Genomic DNA, 22686 nt, shown 5'->3' on the forward strand with positions numbered 1-22686 from the left:
AATGCGGGGAATGGGGGGGAAACCCAGGCCAGGAGGCTGGAGTCTACACACAGAAGGTCATCCCAGGCCAAAGTGCAAGCCTGTCAAGAGGAAGTCAAGAGTGTCTTGATAGAGCAAAGCTAAAAGGAATTTGGGAACAGGGGAAGCTGTGCAAGCAGCTCTGGTTGGTGTAGGAAACTCTGATAGCGGGAGGGAAGGTTCTAGAATATCAAGGAAGCTGCACTCCCGTGTGAGTGGGGGGGGGGGGGCGCCTGGGAGTAGCTAGAGGAAATCAGGGCCCCAGGCAAGGGGATTAGGTGTAACGAGCAAACAAGAAACTCAGGTCATCATTAATTGGAGCACAAGCCGGGGAGAAAAGACTCAGGAACAAGGTAGAAGGAAAGCCAGGTGCCCATGGTCAATCTGATGACCAAGGTCAGAGCTGGTGGCCAGGGTCCCCCTGATGAGCACCTAGCCCTTGCAGTGAGAGCCAGAGGCCTAGGTGGCTCTGCTAAGGGGGGTGGGGGGTCCCGTGGTGTTTATGCTTGTGATCCCAGTTGGCAGTTCAATTCCGTTATGGACATACTTAACGAGACTTCATTATATGATGGGGACTTAAGACCCAGTGACTCCTAGGAACATGCAGCCCAGTGGGAAAGGTGGATTAATAGAAAACCATGCAAAAAAAAAAAAAAAGAAAACCATTCTAAGTGGCTAGGCAGCAACAGAGGTGGCCGACCTGGTGGGTGTGGGTGGGAGGAGACACAGAGCAGGAGCACACTGGGGAGGGTGCAAGGAGGGTGTGTGCAGACGCTGCTATGAACACAGAGGCTGAGGCCCTGGCCCCTGAAGCCCTCATCCTGCGGACCAGGGGAGAGGCCTGGGAGTCCGTATTTGAAACAACCCTCTCAGATGATGCCAATGTGGAGTCAGGCCGAAACCACCAGCCTACAGGGGAAATGCTTCCGGCGAGGAGGCCAGATCCTGTCTTGGGGAACACACAAAGGCTTCCTGGAAGAGGCCATGTGGCTTCTCACGGGGTGTCTGTTTTCCCTTCAACCAAAACCAGAGGGGAGGGTGCTCCTCACTCTGGCTGGGTGGTCAGTTAGTGTTTTCCAGGTTGGGTGCTCTGCTGCTCTCAGGGGGCACCTGAGAGCAGACATGGGAACTTGCACTTTTTAATCTGCCCCAGGAGGGATCCCTGGGTGGCGCAGCGGTTTAGCGCCTGCCTTTGGCCCGGGGCGTGATCCTGGAGACCCGGGATCGAGTCCCACGTCGGGCTCCCGGTGCATGGAGCCTGCTTCTCCCTCTGCCTATGTCTCTGCTTCTCTCTCTCTCTCTCTGTGTGTGACTATCATAAATAAATAAAAAAAAAAAAAAAAAATAATCTGCCCCAGGAAACAGGCAGGCACTTCGAGAGTTGCAGGGCTCAGAGGGGACAGGGTGGAGGCCAGTCCTCACCTGCAGGGGTGGGTCTTGAGACTGGGCATTTCTAACCTGCCCCCACCAAGGGGGACCTCACTTTGAGTAGTAGGGACGTGCAAGATGGTCTCGATACCACTTGATGGGGAATTCTGTGGGAAGTTTTGAGTGAGCTTTAAAAAAAAAAAAAAAAAAGATGGTGCCTGAGGTTGAATGGTCTCAGGATGTACGGAAGATTGAAGGCAAATACTTCAGTGGAGAAAGAAGATGTTGGGGTGACAGTCAGGTGGCCCTAGAGGTCCTGCCTGGGACACAAGATTTATCACAGACTTGATCTGACATTCCATCCCCGCTGCCCCACGGTGGCACTGACTCCACGGCGGGCGGCGGTCCCGGTCACCCGTGTGGCTTTCAGCAGCACTGCTCACAGGTCTTTAGACTGTCCCATGGTCCTACAACCTGGGGGTGGTCACCTGGTCAAGACCTCTTACTTCCTGGGGCCACTTGCCACCTTTGATGCTTGTGGGGTGGCTTTGGGTGAGTTACTTAATATGCTGGTGCCTTGGCTTATCTGTATAATGGGGACACAGCCCGTACCCTGTCACGAGGAGGATGTGACTCAATACATGAATGCACCTGGCGCAGCCCCCAGCAGGTGCCACTTTCCTCTTCCCTATGATCGCTATTTCTACAGGGACTGCTGCTCTCATCACTACTGCTGTCACTGTCACTACCACGACGACACCTATGAGGGCCACTGTGATGGCCACAGCTGCCACTGTCACTGCTTCTACAGCTCAGCTCATGATCACCACTACGACTGCCACCACTAGTACTGCTGCTTGATTACTCCACTCCACAGTGGCTACCGTGACTGTCAGTAACGCACTGCGAAGTCTGCTGTCGTCATTGCTAATGCCACTATCACCCCTGCCGTCCTGTTACTTCTGCTCCTGTTACTACACTGCGCTGCTCTTACTCCTGCTACTCCTGTGACAACTGCTGCCATTACAGCTCCTCTTACTGCCACCACTGCTTCTGTGTACGTCACTGCTACAATTATTGCTGGTAGTTGAACGATTCCTTCTGTGGTTGGTTGCCAGGATCATGACCGTGACAATCACTACCACGGTGACCATGGGAGCCCTCACTGTGGCTGTGCTCCTGCTGGTACTGGCATGTGGGGGAGCGAAGTGCGCACCCAGCTTCCTTCTAGGTGGCATCCCCTGCACATTCTTACCCTGAGTCTCCAACACCAGCGTCTTGGTCACTGTCCTGTGATTCGGGGGTGGTGTCCTTTAGGGACAGCCCACGGGGCATCAGCCTGACATGCCCATTGCTCATCGTGCAGGGGGGATTTCAGCAGGTTGGAGGGGTGGTTTTACAACACACAAGCTCAGACTTGCTGCACCTGTTTCCTTACTGTACCGTCCTCCTTCTCTGTGGACTCACTTTGACCTTCGCTCTCACATATTTCTCTGCCAACTCCTTGGTCATAAAAATTCACTGTTGAGTTTCTGTTCAGTGATAGTTTGGAGTTACTCAAACCAACAGAATTCCTTATGCAGTACAAGTTTTGAAACCTCTTTATTCCTCTTAATATCCAATGTTTGGACAACATTTTATAGGAAAAATATTACTTTGAAGGGATGTCTCTGAGTCAATGAGTGTAGGCACAGGAGCCCAAGGGTCCTGGCTGTGTGAGCTTGGCAAAGTGGCCTCCCCTCTCTGAGCCTCTGCTTCTTCTATTAAATGGGGCTAAAATCAACACCTGCCTCCAGGGATTAACATGAGGTTCCATGAGATCAGGCCGCTCAAATGTCCTGTGGCCTGCCCGACACAGAACGGCCCATAAATATCCATTATTTTTATTCTACTTGAGAGATGAAAGCTCCTTGAGGATGGGGCCAGTGTCTCCACACGAATCCTCACGGCCTGGGCTGGGTGACGGGCACACCAGGGCAAGTGTGTGCTGGTTCAGTGAGCCAACAGCGGCAGCAGGGCTGAGCTCAGAAGGCTGGCTCGGCCCACGGTGTTGCCCTGTCTGCCCCTCTGCTCTCCCCACCTCCTCCCTCCACGACACCCACCATCCTCGGCGGGTGTGTGTCCTCAATGTGGCCTTGGTGTGTCCCCTCCCTGACACGCCTGGTTCCCAGCAGTTCTAGTATCAGCCTCTCACACCTCCGTGTGATTTAAATCAGCACAGCCGCCCTGAGAGCAAAACCACAGGGGCCTCTCCTTTATCTGAGGACCAACCTTGATGGACCAACCTTGAGGTCCTTGATGAAGGGATTTCAGGTAAGCAGGTGTGACGGCTACTGAATTACAATCTTGCCAGGTGGAGGCCAGCAGCCCGGCTGGGGCAGGGTCCATCTTAACCTGCCACAGTCTTAGACACACACTGCAACGCTGCAGGTGTGCTGTGCAGGGAACAGCAGATCGCAGCTGCTGGCAGCCCCCGTCAACGCGTAACAGAGGGTTCCTGGCTGACCTCAGGGCCGAGGGCTCAGGGAAGTCTCACGCTCACTGCAAATGGAGCTCCTGAGAGCCTCATTTCTTTATCAGACCACACCTTGGGCTCGCTCCGTCCTTTAACCTTCACAGAGGGGCTGGCCTGGCCGCTCCCTTCCCTTACCCCACAGGCTCTCCTAGTCCTAGCCTGCACCAGCTAGCCTGTACGGCACTCCGTGAACTGGAAATAATCACCCCTGCTGGGAAGATGGGTTAAAAAAGTGCCCCCTCTGGGTGAACACAGACCTGTGGGCCTAGGGTTTGGCAAGCCAACTGCCGTGCCTTTTGTGTAAAGGAAAAGAAGCCCCCTGCCTTGCTTCAGAGAAGGCCACATACAGCTTGTTTTTAGGTCCACTTGAAAGCCAGATGCTTTGTGCAGTGCACAAACTGGACCACTGTATGTGGCAGCCCTGCTTCCAGTGCCTGATCCACTGGCCTTGAAAAGTCTGCGGTGTAATCTCTTGCCAGCCAAGCCGTTACATTTCTCAAAAATACCTGGATTGCTAAAGAGCAGTTAGAAAGACAAAGTCACAAACAAAAACCAATGATGGGGAATCAAATACTCTCAAACCACATTTCCAGATGGCATTTGGCGTCCCAGATCTGTAAGTTCTAAAAACCTGCTCCTGTAAGTAAAGCTCCTGATCCACTTTCTCTGAATGGTTCAGAGAACATTACTTCTGTGCTTTGCACTCCATGATTTTTATGTTATGCAAACTGTACTCTAAAACACCTACTGCCTGAAACTGAATGTCCTGGGAATGCTGTCTCTAGAGTTTCAAAGGCTTGAGGAACACTTTTCTGGGCCTTCTCTGTTTGAGGTCCCCCCCTGACAGGGTGAAGTGTAAACAGATGTACAGTGACAGTGATTAAAAAAAATCAGAGTATATCATAAAAAGGGAGCATCTCCAAAGTATAGCAGCAGAGGGGTGTCTCTAGGTAAACATTTGAACTCATCCCTTCCTCCAAAAATAATAAGAGCACCCACAGACAGAATAAGAGCACCCACTTCAAAGAACTATTTAAGGATCAAATGAGATCACATATGCGAAGTGGTTATAATGCTGCTGAGCACACAGTCAATGCTTAATTAAACAGTAATTACCTTTTCTGCCGCTTAGCATTTCTGCAGGACATTTAGCATCTAAGTGCCTCAATGTCCTAGGTGTACAATGATATTACCTTTTATCGTTTTTTAAGGAAAACGTACGTACTAATATCAGAAGTACACACAAGAAATATTAGGGTTTGGTCGAAAAATTGAAACAATAGAGAAATGTGGAAAGTAGAATGGAAGCCTCCCCCTTCCTCAAATTTCTCAGCCAACAGGCAGGTGATGCTAGTGGGTTGCTGGAGCATCCTTCCCAGGTGCAAGTGTGTGTTTTGTTTTTATAAAAATCGAGTCCCATGTCAGGCTCCGTGCATGGAGCCTGCTTCTCCCTCTGCCTGTCTCTGCCTCTCTCTCTCTCTCTCTCTCTGTGTCTCTCATGAAAAAATAAAATAAAATCTTAAAAAAAAACCCCGATTATACCACACGTACTGCCCTGCATCTTGTGGTGTCTGGATTTTGCACGGGAAGGAATGTTTAGCATCTGAGTGGATGCTTTTCGCACTGATGTGAACTTGCAAGTGGTTTGCTCTGGACCAGCCCCGTGTCTGCTGTAGGGTATCAGAGGGATGCCTTGTATTTCTGGTTGCTTTCAAAATGTGATGCCTTTTCCTGCTGCAGAGAAGGTGAGGGTTGTACATCCTTGCATTTCCCTGCAGGGGATGCTCAGCATGAAGTCTGCGAGGCACAGGTCCCCACAGCACGAAGCCTGGGTTAGACACTGAGGACCTGTGACCTTGTCTTCACTCTCTCTTTCATGCCATACTGCAGAGCAATTCTGGCCAAGAACAGTTCTGACAGAAAGAGCTTCTGAATCGGTATAAAAACAGTTATTTTGCAAAAGGGCAAAACTGAAAAAAAATTGTTTTAAAGAGCATTACAGTTATAGAAATGTGTCGCCTAAAATACTTTGTGACGGTTTGTGGGAATGTTCTGAGCCACATTATGAAAGAAGGAGGCTCAGCCAGAGTTTTCAAGGGCGATCTGAAAAACCACCCCTGAACCCCAAGAGCCCGACCCACCCTGGGGATGTCACAACACATAGCTCCCAGCACCACCCGATGCTGGACCCCCGGGGTGCACTCCTGCAAAGGCTGGAATTTATTTAAAGGAGAGTTTTTGCATTTTGATTAAGAAGGGACACAATCCTCCCACCACTTCCTCCATTGTCACAGCTTCTCACCACTGAGGACAATGAAGGTGAGGCAGGAATAGACAGAGTCATGATTTGTTACTTAGCAAGGACATGAGGGCCATGGTCAGGCTGGTTCCTCTGAATTTAGGTTTGTCTCCCCGGGTGTCTAAGGCCTGTCCTGGTGATCACAGCGCCTCCCTGGGAGCTCTCTCCTGTGATTTATTCAGTCCACCACCACTGCCTTTTCTCTCCTGCTTGGACAGGTTGACACTGAGCTGTGGACTCCTAATCTCAGTAGGGTTTGTCAGTGGTGGGTGCAGGGCATTTCGGTACCTTCGTGCAGGATCTGTTGGGAGGGCTCCTAACATGAACTCCTCCCTGACCTTGTAGAGACAATGCTAACTACTGTTGAATATGGCATCCAAATGGGAGGGATGCTTTCTCTGCCTCATTGTGATAGTGTCACTCCCACCCCCAAGATTGGAGAGGAGCCGAGAGGCTGACTGGAGACCAGGGAGCTGTACTGCATGCTGGCTGTGTGACCTGGGCAGTCTGAGCAATCTTTCTGAGCTTTAGTTTCTGCGTCTTTAAAATGGGACAGGAATCCTAGCACCCACTAATGTACAGGGCTGACATGTGGCTGTGATAGGATGGCAGGGGACTGCACTCCGGGCCAGCAGCACTGGAGCTGCCAAGCGCTCACTGCATCTGAGAATGGCTCCACTTGCATGCACCACAGTGTGTCCTAAAGATCTGCTAATTGCTCTCTGTGCTGTTTCACCTTGATGTGTGCACTCTGCATGATGCCTGGTCCATGGGAGGGCCCAGTAAGTGTTTGCTAGTTGAAGACTGATAGCTGGAAGCCTTGGTTTCAATACCTATTTACCACCAAGCCCCAAGAGAGCTTACTAGCTGCTAGGCTTTGTTCTGGGTACTGGGTGAACAAAGAGACATGTATGGCCAATGTTCTGGACAGAGAGATGGAAGCCAGTGACCAAAGAGATGAATATAGAAGGGCAAGTGGCTCGTGAAGAATCAACATGTTCTAGATCAAGTCAGATACCTAGAAGGGACACAGCTAAAGCTACATGTGGAAACTTCCCTATTTTATATTTGACAAACACAAAGAATGCTTACTCTGTGCTCAGTGTGACTGTATGAGCTGTAAATATGAACCAGTTAAATCCTCCAATAGCCCTTTGAGAGTGGGTACCATCACCATCATCATCACCACCACCACCATCATTGCCATCATTGTCATCACCATCAGCACATCATGATCACCACCATCATTACCACCATAATCACCATCACTACCATCACATCATGATCACCACCATCATTGTTACCATCACCATCACCACCATTACCACCATCATCACCACCATCACCATCACCACCATCGTCATCATCGTGGTCACCACCATCACTATTATCACCATCATTACCATCACTGCCATTGCCATCATCAGTATTATTATCACCATCATCACCACCATTTCCCAGATAAGGGAGGAGATGCCCAAAGTTAGTGTGGTTGGCAGAGCAATGACTCCTTACCCTAAGGAACCTGGGGTGTGTGACCTTCATGGCAAAAGGACTTTGCAGATGTGATTATGTTAAGGATCTTGAGGTGAGGAGGTTATTCTGATTACCCAGGTGGGCTCAATGGAACCATAAGAGTCTCTGTAAGAGGGAGGTCGGAGAGTCAGAGTCAGAAAGATGTGAGGACAGAGCAGCGGCAGAGAGCCTAGAAGCTGCCACTCTGTTGGCTTTGAAGGTGAAAAGCTGCTATAGGGCAACAAGAAATGCAGGCGGTTCCAGAAGCTGGGAAAGCCACAGGAACGGATTCTTCCTTGGAGCCTTCAGAAGGAACACAGCCCTGCAGACACCCTGATGTTAGCCCAACAAGACCGTGTCAGACCTGTAGGCCCCAGAACTGTGACATAATAGATTTGCATTGTTTTAACCTGCTGAATCTGTGCTCAGGTGTTACTGCAGCAACAGGATAGTCCTGAAGAATGGATAAGAAGATGATTTTTCCAACCTAAATCTCTGCTTTGTAACCCAGTGCCCCTCCCAGAGCAGGCTGAGTCCACTGTCACCCAGTGTCCCCACGTTCCAGGGGCTGACCCCTCGAAATGTGGCACCTGCCCTCAGCTGCTCCTGGTCACATGCACATGCGTCTTTGAGTCTCTTGACTGCCGGCTTGATCCTGGGCCACGAGATCCCGTGTTCTGGCCACGTGTTGTGCTGCAGACGGCCCTGTGCTCAGCCAGTCTGGGGGCTGATTTTTGGATTATGAGCTAGTGGATGTTGGAAAATGACTTTTGCCCACGTCTGTCTGAGCAAACAACAAAACAAAGGACAACTGCCCCAGTGGGCTTCTGCTGGTGTCCACCAACCGCTGCCTCTTCGTACCCAGAAGAAGAGGTACCCTTTCACTCACTGAGGGGTGAAATGAATGTGCCCCTTGGCTCACTAGCTGGTCGGAGCCAGATCTTTCACATAAAAAAGGCAGAGGGTACAAAACCAGAAAACAAGAAGCTGAGGGTAGGGGGTGGAGAGAAAACACAGTGCCTCCCAGAGCCCTGGTCTGAGTTTGCGGGATGGGGGGTGCTGGGTGGCCTGGTCACCCCGGCTGGCCAGGCAGCCCCCTGTGAGGGCTGGAGGCTGACTCAGCAGCTGTGGGGGCCCCTGTGATCCCTCCGAGCCCCCAGAGCAGCCGACAGGCTTCAGTGGGCAGGAGCCCACCAACCCAGGAAGAATCTGAAGCAGAGGAACTTGGCAGAAACCCAACTTCTCTAAAAATATTAAAAGCCCGTGGCCCACAAAGGCCTGATTGCAAGGCCCCGCGGGCTCCGACAGCCGGGTCCCTGACCGTTGAGACCCAAGCGCGGTCCTGGCATTGAGCAATAGGGCTCTGCCCTGCCCTGCCCCACTCACGCTGGAGCAGAGGAGAGGAGAGGCAGCTGCCAGCGTGCCTGGGTGTGCACATGTGGATATGCGTGTACAGGTGTGCACGTGGGCATGTGTGTGCGCGTGTGCGCCCGTGGAGGCCAGTGACTGGCTCCTATCGTCTTCCAGGCTCCGTGCCTCATGCTGTCTCTTGGGTGGCCTCTTCTCCAAGGACAGCCAGGGAGGCCCTGGGTGGGGCCCCAGTGTGGATCCTGGGCTGCTACTGTTTGGGAGGGACAGGCAATAGTAACAGAATAACTAATTTATTGAGCTCTTACTATGTGCCGAGCCCTTGTTCTGAGCACTTTGTGGCAGCAGGCCATGTAACCCACGAGCCTATGAGGTAGGAGAGGTAAGAGCGGCTCTTAACCCCTTTGTCCAGAGAGGTGAAGTCATTTTCCTGAAGCTGCTCAGCAACGGAGCAGAGCTAGCAAGCCTGGATGCAGGGCTGAGGCTCTAATGCTCCACTCTCCTGCCTCTGGGGAGGGTGACAGCCGGAGGCACCCAGGCCAGCGTGGCCTCAGCAGAGTGGCCACTTCCTCTCTCCCGTGTTTGTCCTGCAAGTGGGCCCCCCTTGGAGCTTCCAAACCCTTCGGTGACTTGGCAGTGAGGCCTCTTCTGGGGCCTGAGAGTATCTCGGGCTCTGGGACTCATGCTCAGGTGCTGAAGCCACTCTGGGATGGCGAACCACCGGGCGCATGTGTGCCAGGCTCCAAGGCCCTCCCCCCAAATGTCTCTAGTGGGGTAGAAACATTGTCCACCCGTGTCTGGGGTCTTGTACCGTCTGCTGACTCCAGAGCATTCCTGAGGACTTTACCTCTGGGAGAGGCTTAAATCTGTCAGTGGGACGCCCCAGGGGTTGCAGGAGATGCCTGTCCCTCCAGCCTACTGCTTGCTGCTCGCTGGTCAGGGCCTCCTGGCCCAATGGAAGGGCGGCGGAGCGAGTGGTTTTCCTTCCTGGTGTCCAGGGTGCAGCCGCTTAGAGTTTACTTTCTGCAGCTGGCACACAGAGCGAGGCTGCGTGGGGTGGTCTTGTCACCCCTTGAGGCTGCCACCCCCTGGACCTGGGGAGAGAGGCCGCCCACCTCCCTGACTCTGGCCCTGGGTGTCCCGGTGCAGCGGCTGCACGCAGGACAGGTGAATGGCCCATGTGGACGCAGCTCCTGGCGTACCAGGTGGGCACTGGGTGCTTGGCCGTGGTGTGGTGGTCCCGCACCTGGGCCCTAGAGCCTCACCATGGGGCTCACCTTCCAGGCCCCAGACTTCCCAGCCATGGGAGCTACCCCCGATCCTCTGGGTGCCTTGGTTTCCTCATGAGGGACATGGGGACGATTACAGCCTCCCGGGCACCAGGGAGCCGTGAGGATTAATGCGGGTGTGGCTTTCCTGATGCTGAGCTGTTCCAGGAGTGGGGGCTCCCTGCGGGAAGCTGTGGTTGTTGGCTTCTCGAAGGAGGGGTGGAGGCCTTCTGCGCTCTGCCCTGGCCAGGAGCTGACAGCCATCCGATGTGGAGCCCTATCTTCTGAGCCCTCTCTCCTCGTCTACCGTCTTGAGTGCCAAGGAAGCCAGTTTGTGCCAAATATCTTGCTTGTAGACCAGCAGATGCAGACCTTTGGCACAAACACTGTGACGTTTGGCCCTGGCGGGGAGGCGACGCACCATGGACGTTCCAACTTGTGCTGGACCCGTTCAAGCTGGGAGTGGGACGTGGAGCCAGGGGGGCTGCTAAAGCCTTCTGGAAGCAGACGGTGGATTGTGTGTCCCCGGGGTCTGGCGTCAGGTTCCCAGTCACCACGTCACTCTGGCAGATGGCTGGACCGTGCTCTGTCCCCAAGTGCTTATCGGTCCAGGGCTCCTGGGAGGATTCAAGGAATGAGCACAGGGAAAGGGCTTCCATCGGGCAGACGACCAGTCCTGAATGAACGTTGAGTCACTGTTCGTGGTCTTGACTGCCCCGCTTGACTTACAGGTGGGGACAAAGACCTGGAGAGGAAGTGACCTTCGTGAGTGCCATTGGCGCTTAGCCGCGGTGTGGTTGGTGGAGCTGGGACAAAACCTTGCTCCTTCACACCACGGGGGCTTTGTGTTGGGGTCCACGGTTGGGACAGGGTGGCGCATGTGGTGTTCACAGCCCTCAAGGAGGACGGGGGTGGGCAGGGAGCCCCCCTCCTGCGGGGACAGGGGGGCTGTTGCATCCTCACTATCACCCCCTGCAGCTGCGTGGTCCACCATGGCCCCGGCCACAGCTGTGCGGCCTGGGGAACAGTACTAACCACTCTGGTCTCCGTTTCCTCCCTCATCTGGAATGCCACCAGCAGGGGCTCCCACCCTGTCCCCCCCCCCCCCCACCGCCGCCCCAACCCACGGCACTCAGACTTGCTCATGCTTTCACTCTGAAATGGAGGCATGTTTTCAAAGAATTTTCTTTGAGGTCATGTCTGCTTTGAAGATATGCTTAGAAAAGGATGCGGCTTGAGCCACACTGACCGTGGGCTTGAATTACTCGGGTAGTTCCTTTCTCCCTCGGCCCGTGGGGAGGCGTGGCACACGCTTGTTTCTTGGGGGGCATAAAGCAGCATGTCTTTAATTCACACGTAATTGGGTCTGGGCGGAAAGCCTGGAAAGCACAGGGAAACACGAAGCCGGGGAGGAAGAGGAGAAACATGCAAAGAACACAGGCTGGGGAATTAAAAAAAAAAAAAAAAAAAAAAAAAGAAAAAACCCCCAAAACCCAAAACAGAAGGAAAGTGAAAAAGAAAGCCAGACAAGTATCTCTAACTGGACACAGAGTTGTCGTGAAGCTCTCCTGGGACTGCTGCCCATTCCCAGTGTTAAAGAACCATAGTCGCGGGGTGTGACCCCTCAAAGCCACTGGAACCCACTGGAGGAAAATCTTCCATTTCTGGAACCTTGTCCAGGGCCCCAGATGCCTCATGACCCATGAGGCTGCTCCATCTGGTCTGCTAGCAGGCTGCATATCCAGCAGTGAAGCATGGGGATTTTGGGGTGCTCTAGCCCCAGACAGCCTGCATTGCCCCCCCCGCCCCATTCTCTGCCCCAGTTATCTGGGTGACCTTGAGTTGTTTGCAGACCTCATTGAGTCTCCGCTTGCTCGCCTGTGGGATGGGAGCCTAGGAAGGTGCCCCGGACGGAGGTGCCGTAGGTAGATGCCAGGCTCAGGTGGTCGCTGCTGTGGCTTCAGACACGGCCCGAGCACTCGTGGGCTGAGAAAGAGTTGCTTTAGGACCACGTGTGGGAGGAAAGGAGCCCTGGAGGGAGACGGAGCAGCTGTTCCCCTGGGGGGGGGGGGGGGTTTCTGCGTCCTGTCCACCGACTGTTAGGGGCTGGGCCGCTTTCAGTTTGGTTGATACTGTTGGTTTATCTTTTTAAAATGCAGAGATGCCAAAATCGAGTTGCAGAATCAGTAGCGTGGTGCTCTGTGGTGGGCGTCTTCCTTGAACGCCCGTGGCTGGGTGGGTCCTGCTGGAAGCCTTTGTGAATGGGGCCCCACTGCCCCTTGGTTCTTGCACACGTACCCTGCATGCAGCAGGTGCCCACTGAATGCTGGTGGGCAGATGAGCCCCAGGGCACAGATGGGACCAGTTATCATGGGAGGAGGTGCAAAGGCAGGAGTGTCCTCCAGTTCCTGAGCCCAGGGCTGTCATCAAGGCCAGAGAGACGTGCTGAGGTTCACAGGTGGTGTACGGTAAGGGCACGGCCGGCCCTGACCTGTGGGTGCATTGCCTTGCCACCGGACTCTGCTCTCAGGATCTGCTCCCATTTCTTTCATTTTTACTTTCCTTCTTATCCTTGCAGTACAAGGCGCAGAGGCCAGGCAGGGCCGCAGTGGGGGGAACAAGCTTCGGCAAGATGCCAGCGGCTGATGGCTGGCAGCCTGGCTCCTGGGGGGGACCCCTGACCTCTCAGGCACTGAGCCGGGCCCCGAGGGTGGCTCCTTGCTTTCTGCCTTCCTTTCCCGATGGTTAAGTGATGGCAGAGGAGGGCATCTGGGCAGGACCCCTTCCTGCAGGCAGGCACACTCCAGCAATCCCCCACTGGCCCACTGGTGCCCCGTTGCCAGTGGCCGACCCCTGGGAGTCAGGCCAGCTCATGTGTGGCGTCACCGAGAAGGCACAGGGGTGGCTGGGGCACCCGGATTGCCATCAGAGGGGCTCCCCAACCCTTGGGGCCTCAGGATCCAAAAGGAGGTAGCACCCCCTGCTGGCGGGTCATGGCACCCCCTCCTTCCAATTCTCCCTGCCTTCAAATTATGCCCTGTTTGCTCCCCACTGAGTCCATTTGCTGCCTCTCGGGCTACAGGGTATCCATGGGGTGGGTGTCTTCCCAGATGTGGCCTCCCAGAAATATGCCAATAACTCTAAGATTCCACTCGTGGACTTACATCCCCAACAGATTCCTACCAAGGGTCCTTGGGGGACGGGGATGGTGATGTGTAAGGGCCATGTTGTGTGTGCAGGAGGCGCGGGGCTGTGCTGCCTCCAGGCTGGACTTATGGGCAGCGGCACAGATGAATTTAAAAACGTCATGCTGAGTTTTAAAAAAATGAACTGGGAAGAGAGTACTATCCCCTATGTTCACCAGGTAGAAAACTCATAGGTAACTACAAGGTGGAATCGTACAAAATTACCATTGTTTTACTGTTTTTTTAACCTATAGGAATGGGAACATCCCTGGGGTGACCTTGCACACTCTGGTGTATTTGCAGAGCAAAGACAGTGAACCCCTCACAGCTACACTGAACAATACGGATGAACAAGCAAACCAGACACGGACAGTCCACGCCGTGACTTCATCTACACAAGTTCAAACCAGAAAAATGGATCTACGTTACCGAACGCAAGGCCAAGATGACCCCTGAGGGGTGAGTGGTAACCAGGAGGGGGCACGAGGGGGGCTTCTGGAGGCGATCACGTACCGTGTGTGCCATTCATGGAGGCCTGCGTGCATGATCTGTGCCCGTGCTGCCCTGTGAGGCCAGGTCAGGAGTGGGTGCCCCTAAAGCAATCAGGGGAGTTTACAGGGACACTTCGGAGTGCAGGATACATGTGGGGTGTGCTGGAATGGTGGCCCCGGGCGTGAGGCAATGGGGTGGACAGGGCCCAGGACTTGTCTCCTGCTTCCTGGGCATCCCAGCTGACAGCTGAGTCCCCCCCGTCCTTCCCCACGCTGTCCCCTGCAGCCCTGCATGGCCAGGGGCCCAGCCCTGGCTGGCAGGAAAGGAGGAAAGTCCCTGCTGGTTTCTTTTTCTTGCCACCGATGGGGCTGCGGGGTACTTACTCCTGAAACTCACGGCTGAGCTAATTTTACACCAGAACTGAGACACTGGGGAGAGAAACGAAACGATGCTCCCGGGGGTCTGATACGAGCAGGATGGAAGCCCTGGCCAGCAGGTGGGGGTGATGCTCGGGGTGCCCCCAGCATCAGTTCAGACCAGGCACCAAGGACCGCGGGCTCTCTTTCTGGCTCCATCTCTCGGCCTCGGCCTTCCATTTCCAAAGGGAGGGGTGGACACAGCGGTGCCTGAGGACCCCCACATGCCGGTGACTGTGCCCCATCTTCCCTTTGTCATCCTCTCTCACTTTAGGGGACCCATCCTGCCTCAACAGCGGAAAAAGTCACATCAGGTTTGCGTTTTCAGGAAAACTAAAACGAGCGGAACTTAAAAGCACATCATGACTTTGTAAGAACACCCGCAGTGGCCCGGGTCGGCCGGACGCCCATCGTCACATTGTGAGCACGCGTGGAGGCTGTCCGGGCATTGAGGACACGCCACGCCAACGGGAGGCTTTACATCAAAGCCACCGTCTAAAACTAATTCATTTCACTGTAACTATTTGGGACATACGATCACCCAAAATGGTTCCAGAGCTCTCAGAACAACCGAGAAACATAAAAGGTGTTAAAAACATCTGTAGGCTAAGTCGCCAGTCACACAGGGAAGGCTCTTTCTCCCGGCAAGCACGTGGGAACAGTGAAAAGGAAATCAAAGCGAATCTTCTCTGAAACACTTCTCTGTATCCCTTAGCCTTGCTGGCTCCCACTCAGAAGCCACCCACCTTTCCTTAAAAGAGAAGATTCTTTCTGATTTTTTTTTTTTTTCCAGAGGAAGGTGGAACTTTGTGTGTTTTACCACCCACCGCCCCAGACAGGAGCTAAAGTAGGAAAAATACTCAGGTTCACAAGAGCACTTCAGCTGCGCCCCGCAGAGACAATCACGTCCAGCGTCCTTGGAATCCTGGGGGGCCCAGAGCATCGTCAGGATTGTGGCCCAAGTTATAACTCGTGGAGCGTCAGCTGGACGCAAAAGGGGCCACAGCAGGAAGGGAGAGAAATGAAGGCCCCACTGAGGCCAAGAGGCAGGGGTGAGTCTCTGAGCCTCCACGCAACAGGAAGAAAGCATGGTCTGGAGTCAGAGGACCTCTGAGCTGGGGACTCTGGAGAGCGAGAGGAGACATGTGGGTCATGGAAGCAGAATGAGAAGAAGGCCAGTGAGAGGAAAAGAGTAGATGCTGAGCACAAAACTCAGCTCTGAGCTTCCTGGCAGCCAAAGCAAAAAGGGAGCTTGATGAACTCTTGTCGAAGAGAAGGTGGACAGGCCACCCCTGTAAGTAGGTATGGGATTGTGAGCCAGAAGGAATGCTCTGGAATGAGGATGGCGGCCGACCTGGCATTGTCCGCAGCCCAAGAGCCCTGCCAACCCTGGTGTGTTAATCGGTCATACAAATATTAGGTATTGGCATTAGGTTAAATCACTGAAAAGTCACACACGTGAACATAATTACTTTACAGCCCTAGCCCTTAAAATGCTATGCTCCCCCCACTCCCCCGCCCCGTACTGACCATGGGGTGATGGAAGAAGCGGCCGCTGGTGGCCACAGCCCTAGTCTGCATGGGGCAGTCCTGGTTTATGCCCGTGTTGCTATCATTACAAGTAGGGCCTCTTTCACACTCAGAAACTTCCCAGTCCTATGCTACGTTCCATAGCTGTGCTGAATGGGTGCCACCGACCCCGTCCCACCAGCCTGTCTGTCCCTCTGTCCTCCCTGGCCGATGTACCCTCTAAGGCATCACCTTGACGCTTTCCGAGGTCGCTTATAGGAAAGCCTGACTGATTTCTTCTCGAGTCCTGTCCAAGGGAGGAGTGAGGCCCCTGCTAAGTCACGATGCCTCTTGTACCAGCAAGAGTGTGTCACCTTCCCTTCTCACTGTGTGTGCCAGAAAGCTCAGAAATAAGGTTTTGTAGTAGCTTTCATTAATGGCTGGGCTATGTGCCCTTTCTTGAACAGCTCCTGGACTTTGGTGATTGTTTCGGCGGTGTACCCATTTCAGCCGCTCTTTCTCAAGAAGCTGACTTCCGGGCCTCCCTGAGTGTGGGCCGGTCAGGAATGCACAGTGAACGTAGTGTTGGGTGGGTGTGCGGAGGGCACTGGGTCACTCTCTCTGGCTTGAGCACACTTGTGTGGGGGGGCAGCTATGGGGAGCAGCTTCTAGGACGAACACTACTGGAGGGTGAAGGTGGTGAAGGTGGTCCCTGCACCAGGCATATTCCCTGCTTATCTCCTTCCATTTCCCCAAATCCTATGTGATGGATCCTCGTTTTGCAGAGAAGAAAATAAAGATGTACTTTGAGAGGAATGCCCGCCATGCTTCCCACCCAGTGGACAAGCAGAAGAGCCTGGCTTTGTGGCTGGGCTGCTGGCGGCAGAGGTCACGCTCCTGGTGCGGCACTCGGTATGGCACTGTGCATGTGGACATGACGAATTTAGGGTCATACACCTGTTCAGGGTCCTGTGGGCAAGAAGTGGCAGAGCCAGACCTAGGACCGGACGTGGAGAGGCCACATCACGAGCTCATGAACACCTGGAAGACAGCTGGTGGGGCGGGGCTCGGGCCGGGTCTGTCTACATTCAGCACTGCACGTTCATGGATCATCGACCCATCGTGAGCTCTCTCGGGGATGTTCCAGGGACATTCCTAACCTTTCAGAATTGATGTCATGGAGTGAAAACACCATCCTTGGTGGTTGCTGTCAGAGGCCGTGAACGTCTCTGGCATCAAAGGTCTAGGCTGGCAGGTGCTTTCTTGTGCTCCTTGGTACATGCGAGTCATCGAAGCGTTCACGGACATTCCTCCCAGGGGGGCGCTGCCATGCTCTGCTGACCCCGCAGGTGAGCAAACAGACAAGGCCAGCTGTGCGTGTGGACCGCAGGACCACATGGAATCAAACACGCTGCGTGCCAGCTGCCAGGAGGGGTCCCGGCCTCTCCTGCCTCTGCCTCACACATCCTCCCCAGGGGCCGACGCTGGACTTACCTGGGGTCCTGGAGCACAGCGATCCCCTCCCCACTGGCCTCTCGCTCCTGGACCGAGTCTGAAGGTTGTTCTAGATGAAGCAGAAAGCATGTTCCAGTCTTTGTTGGAATCGTAGCAACCACTCTCATCAAGCTGAGTCAGTCTGAAATATTGAGTCTGGCTGGAAGATACTCTGATGCTCCAGTTTTGTTCTGGGTCATTCGTTTGAGAAGCCTGGAGGGTCAGTTCCACTGTGTGTTGGGGGACTTCATGTTTCCCACATTTTTCTACTTGTGGCTTATTGAGACACACACACACACACACACACACACACACATGCACACACACACTCTCAGAATTGGGTTTCATGCCTTCTGAGATCCCTAAGCAGAACTGTGGACCTCTGGTCTGTTTATTCACTCAACAAACATCTAAGGGGACCGACTACGTGCTGGATAAGTATCTGGGTGAGGGGATGTGTTTCCACCAAGGGGCCGGGCAGACACAGAAGCCAGTGCCCTTTCTCAGGGGGCGCCTGTGGGACGGTAGCACCACCGGTGTCGGGGTGTAACCTCTTCGGCTGCTGCCAGCCCCACCTCTCCTTGCGCTGCCTCACTGCCTGCCCAGAAACATCTCCCTGCGTGATCTTCCGGCCACATGACTGCACGTCCTCCCGCAACTGCAGTCAGCATCATGCCCTCCCCGGGACTCCTCTGGTCTTTTTATTAGTGGTTCCAGCTCATTTTTGTTACCCAGACTCCACGCTGCAACCTCATGGCCAGCCCCTGGCTCTCCCTCCCTCCCCAAACTGGTGGGAGGTGAGGAATGCCCGCCTTTCACCTCCACGCTAGCTCTTGCTTCCCACCCTTTGTCTCCCGCCCAGAGTCCCCGTTGGGACCCTGCCACTCCCTGGCTCTGTCTTCTGCTGCGATCTCCGAGGCACTGCCCTGGCCCCGTCAGAGGAGGTGTTCACCTCCCCCGTGGTTCCATCGGGCTTCTTCATGTATTTTGAAACTCTGTTAGTGGTGCTGGCAGAGGCTTGCGCTACTCTCTGAATGCATTGACCCCTTTATCACCAGGAAATGGCCATCCAGCACTGGTGGTGCTGTCGCCTTAAGATCTCCTCGGTCTCCTATCTACGTCGCTGCCCCTGTTTCCTTGACTCCTTGTTTCACCCCACCCCTGCCTTTGCACTTAGCGCATTTACAGCGGGTTTCCCTGCAGGCATCAGGCGAGGCTGCTCGAGGACATGCTTGAGCTTTGTTCTGAGGATTGGGGGGAGTTTCCCCGCAGCCAGCCGGTTGTTACTGTCTCAAAACACCGACACCGAATCCCCATTTGGTTCTGCCGGGGGCCATCACGTCCATCACAGTTTGAGACCTCCAGAGTTATAACCCAGAGCCTTACACTGGCCATCGGATGTGACTGAGTGCTTGGCAGGTCCCCGGGGGGTGGTCCCCAGTGGGAGGTTCCTGTCCCCGGCTGTAGCTCCCTTGCTCCGCAGCTGGTGTGGAGAAAAGACTCGGCTGGCCAGTAACCTTCCCACCTCCTGCCGCTCTGGCTCGTGCTTACTTCATACGTGATCCACGTGCCTCATCTTCATCTGCAAAATGGGGAAAGGAATTGTGCCCACCTTACAGAGTTGCCATGGGGGTGGAATGAGCTCTCGTGTGTAAGACACTTCCCACGACGGTTGGCACATAGCGCTCAGTAAAGCTGCCCTTGTGGATGATAATAATCATTATTTTCTCACCTGCCAGCAGCTATAGGAGGCGGGAATTCTCATCCCCATTTTATGAAAGTGGGTGGGAAGGATGCTGTATCCCTCGATGGCAGTCAAGGAGACGGGCTTTGCAAAGGGCCTGCGTCTGTCCTGCACACCACGTTCACGGTTGTGCCATGGGGCGCCCCACCTGAGCTGGACCCGAGGCTGGCCGCACACCAACCCACCAGAGGTGACTGCGGTGCTGGTGCCGTCTTCCAGGAAGCCAGGCTCTGAGTCTCCAACAGCAGGTGCAACTGGCACTGGAGGGTCACGACCTCACATGCCCGTGGGGCATTCTGGAGCTCCTCCATCTCCCTCCCTTCATTTAACATACAATTAACCACAGCCAGTGATCCTTAAGTGCTGAGGCAGATAGGGCTGATTATGCGGATTCTACAGATGGAGAAACTGAGGCACAGGGGGGTTCGGTAACCCGGTCAAGGTCTGTTGGTGAGGAGCGGCAGGGCCCAGATTTGAACCCTGGGGTCTGGCTGTGGAGACCCTTTGAACCAGCCCCTAGAACCTCACTGCACATATGAGGATCCTGAGGCCCAGACAGGGAAGCCCTTGCCTGTCTGAGGCCACGGAGTGGGCTCGTGTCAGAGCCGATGCTGTGGCTATGGCAGTGTCTGACCCTGCCTGGACTGATCCCTGGGAACCGATGGTTTGGGGGCCGTCTTCTCACTGGTCAGTGACTCTCTGAGGACAGAGGTTAAGTGTTCTCATATTTGAAGCTGGGCATCTGGCACATGGTGGGCATTGGGGGACTCCCCTGGGGCAGCACTCAGGGCCCCAGGCTGCGATCCTGACCTCCCCCTCTCTTCCCCTTTTCCTGGGGGCAACGCCAGCTCCCTGAGAGTCAGTAGGCCCATCTGTAAAATGGGCACATCCTGCCACGTCCGTGAGGACGGAGCATGGCTGCACGGGTGAAGCACGCGGCTCAGGTTTAAGGGCCGAGAAGAAGAGAGTTAACACCAGAAACGATCACAACAACGCAGCGAAACTTCCAGCATCCCTGAACTCCAGGGGAGTCAGTGTTCGCGCCCCCCCGAGTTTTGGCTCCTCCCTGTCTTTCCTCCCCATCCGCGCTCCCTTCGTGGAGCAGATGGGTTGGGCGCCACAGGGCCTGCCTCCGTTTTATTACTAAAGATTAAGCGAAACAAAACAAAACAGACACTGAGGTCTCCTGACCATTTCCCCTTTCATAGGCAGAGAAAGGCACATCAAAACCAGAAGATGAATCAAAAGGTTGCTGGTGGATTCTAGAAAACTGTGACCGCAAGGATGAGGAAGAATGTGCTGAGTTATATAAGAAGTTGGTTTGAATGTGCTTCTGGTTTGGGGTGCGTGCTCGTGGAGGTGAGTCACTGCCGAGCACCTGGGCCAGCTCCCCTCCTGTCCTGGGCCCCCCCGGGGAGCCCAGAGCTCTCCCAGCACCAGCACCGTTGGGCACGTATTCGCTGATCGTGCTTCTCAAGTTGCAAATAGGACGACAAGGCTTCCAGGAGCTTCCTTGAGAAAGTGCAGGGGCCTGGGCCCTGCCGGCTTGGGGATTGGCCGTGGAGGTGCTGGAAAGAGGAAATCACCCACCACGGGAGCCACCCAGGTTGTCCCGTGGTGTGTGTCAGGCCCTCCAGGAGGCAGACCCCCGGCAGGACAAGCTGAGCAAGAGATTTAGGGGGGACACGTCTGGAACCTGCCCAAGAGCTCGATGCTACAGAAAGAAGAAATCTCTCTTCCCCTCCACTTGGGAGCCGCCTCGGGTGGGGAGCTAAGTCCTTTTTCCTGAATGGCTCATTACTGTATGGAATCTGTCATCACCGGAGCCCCCCACCCCCGGCAGTACTCTAGGCTGGTGGAGGTGACACATCTTGCCATCTCCGAGCAATGGAAACCAGCCCGCAAATCTGATGCCAGAAGTGATATACTGGCTTTCTCTCCCTTAAACCTGTGGCCGAGTCATCCCCTGCCCTAAGTGAGGTGTCTTTAGAAGCCACACTGACCTTCCCAGTTTCCTGAAGCTGGGAACTGAGGAGTGGATTAGTTTGCTGGGTGTCTGTGGAGCAGCTGGGCGCCAGGCCTTCTTGGGTGCGAGGATGTAGTGGGAAGGCAGGTCTCCTGCTGGAGGGGCCCTTTGGTGGAGGAGAGACTCGTATACACAATCCATATTATCCCCAACCGTAGAAGAATTAACACAGTGAGGGCGGTGGCTGGGCAGGCTACCAAGAGTCCCCTAGAACCTGAAAGGGGTTCTGTTAAAGAAAGTCATTGGGAGGGGACGTATGGGTTGTGGGAATGGAGTGGCCTCTGCCCAGTGGCCATGATGCTGGGATCCCTGGAAATTTCAGTTCTACAGATGGGCTGTGGTTAGAGGTTTCTGGAGACATCCCCTGGCTTCTGCAATCCCACTCATGCCCTGTTGTTTCCTGGGCACCATGCCGAGTAAGGTGTGGCTGGAGGGGTGACTATGGCCATTGAGAAATCATCCCGGTGAGGGGCATGGCCCTCGGAGACCCCACTTGGTGGCTGGTTCAGTCTCTGGACCATGGGAACCAGGGGGCTTGCTCTCCCACATTTTGGGGCAGTCCCCAGACAGGACATGGAGCCAGGAACCACCCGGTGCTGGCTGTGGGAGGAGGGGGGCGCCAGGCCGCACCGGGACACCTAGGTGTGACTCTGTGGGGCCTGGGCTAGTCCCTTCACATCTTTGTGTCTCAGTCCCCTCAACTGTGGAGTGGGGACTGCCCGTCTTGCCAGGTGTGTGTACACATTACGCTACCCACTTGTCACTTGAAATGTGTGAGACTGAAGTGAGATGTGCTCTAAAATATGCAGCTGATTTCAAATACTTCATAAAAAAAGAAACTAATGTAAAAATATTCTAATAATTTCTCAATATTGGATTACTCGTTAAAAGGATAACATTTGGCTACATTGAGTAAAATAAAATACATTACGAAAATGAATTTGTTTCACCTCTTTTTACGCCTGTCTCTGCGACCGCAGAGACCTCACATGTCTACTGCGTGGCGCTGACCTAGAACAGGTCTGCACACTGGAACCACCTGGGATGTTTATAAACCCACTGACCCATCCCTGGAGGTTCTGCTTCAATTTTCCTGGGGCATGGGCCAGGTTTTTGGAGTTTTTAGAGCTCCACAGGTGACTCTTACGTTGGCAAAGTCTGGAGAGCATGGCTGTAGAGTGATTTGCAAGTTTCTATAGCAGGTGTTCTTATAATCTCATTGACAACAGGATGACTGCCCATGGTTGTGTGGGCAGCAGGACCAGGGGAAGAGAAACTCCCCGGCACCTGTCAGGTGTACCTGCCTCAGCACTTGTGTCCATCATCCATGTAATTGTTACACTAACCCCATAAGACAGGGTCCGTGTAACCCCACTTCACGGATGAGGAAACAGACGTCACTTCCTGGAGTCATATGCCTAGGAGGCAGCAAGATTAAGATTTGCTTTCTGCATTGCCCAGCTCTGTGG

General features: G+C 54.3%; 1 long non-coding RNA gene across 1 annotated transcript; it reads left to right on the forward strand.

Moving 5' to 3' along the window:
- Positions 1-3539: 3539 nt before the first annotated feature.
- LOC144304931 (uncharacterized) lies at positions 3540-18861 on the forward strand. Its single transcript, XR_013371938.1, has 3 exons — positions 3540-3699; positions 13791-13995; positions 14719-18861. It is a non-coding gene; the product is annotated as an uncharacterized LOC144304931 (long non-coding RNA).
- The last annotated feature ends 3825 nt before the right edge of the window (positions 18862-22686 follow it).

Source organism: Canis aureus, chromosome 3 (genome assembly GCF_053574225.1).
Source record: "Canis aureus isolate CA01 chromosome 3, VMU_Caureus_v.1.0, whole genome shotgun sequence".
In the NCBI taxonomy this organism is placed as follows: Eukaryota; Metazoa; Chordata; class Mammalia; order Carnivora; family Canidae; genus Canis; species Canis aureus.